Raw genomic sequence first — 1,197 nt, 5'->3', positions numbered from 1 at the left:
TTCAAGTAAACCGTGACTTGTGGATCCAGAATTGTCCTGGCCTCAGAAGGCAAAGGGTGGTTGTAGATGGCTCATATTTTGCATGCAGGATGGTGACCGGGGTGTTCTGCAGGGATCTATTCTACGCACCCTCCTCTTTGTGATTTTTTATAAATGACTTTGATGAGGAAGTAGAAGGATGGGTCAGTAAGATTGCTGATAACACAGAAGTTGGGGATGTTGTAGATAAACTGGAAGGTTGTCAGAGATTACAGCGTGACGTAGATTGATTGCAGAACTGGGACGAGAACTGGCAAATGCAGATCAATCCAGTTAAGTGTGAAGTAGCTCAGTTTGGTAGGTCAAATCTGAAAAGGGAATATAATATTAATTGTAAGACTCTCGTCAGTGTGGAAGATCCGTGAGATCTTAGGGTCCATGTCCATAGGATACTCAAAGCTGCTCCACAGGTTGACAGTGTTGTTGAGAAGGTGTATGGTGTGTTGGCCTTCATCAACAGTGGAATTAAGTTTAAGAGCCTTGAGCTAATGTTACAGCTATGTGAGTCCTTGGTCAGACCCCACTTGGAGCACTGTGTTCAGTTCTAGTCACTTCTCTACAGGAAGGATCTGGAAACTAGAGAAACATTACGGAGGACATTTACAAGGATGTTGCCTAGATTTCGGAGCATGCCAATGAGAATAGGTTGAGTCACCTTGGCCATTTCTCCCTGGAGCGACGGAGGATGAGAGATGACCTGGTACTGTATAAGATGACGAGATGCATTGATCGTGTGGATAGCCAGAGGCTTTTTCCCAGACCTTAAATAGCTTAAAGGAGGGGTGTTTCATAGTCGGTACAGGGGTGATGTCGGGGTTACGTTTATCACCCAGAGAGTGTTGGGGGCTTGGAATGTACTGCCAGCGAAGGTGGAAGAGGTGGGTACAGTTGGGTCTTTCTTAGACAGGGACCTGGAGCTTAGAAAAATAGAGGGCTATACGGTAGGGAAATTTTAGTCGGTTTCCAGACTTGGGTACGTGGGCGGCACAACATTGTGGGCCGAAGGGCCTGGAATGTGCCGTAGATTTCTGTCTTTCTATGACAGGTAATCAGGAATATATAGAGCTGGAGACGCTCATGGAGTGAGTACCGTTTTGGATTCGCTCCATAACTTTTACTTTTTTTAACCTTTGATCACCCTTATTCAGCGTATTTTTA

This window comes from Hypanus sabinus, unplaced genomic scaffold, assembly GCF_030144855.1.
Source record: "Hypanus sabinus isolate sHypSab1 unplaced genomic scaffold, sHypSab1.hap1 scaffold_851, whole genome shotgun sequence".
NCBI lineage: Eukaryota > Metazoa > Chordata > Chondrichthyes > Myliobatiformes > Dasyatidae > Hypanus > Hypanus sabinus.
This window is presented reverse-complemented; position numbering follows the sequence as displayed.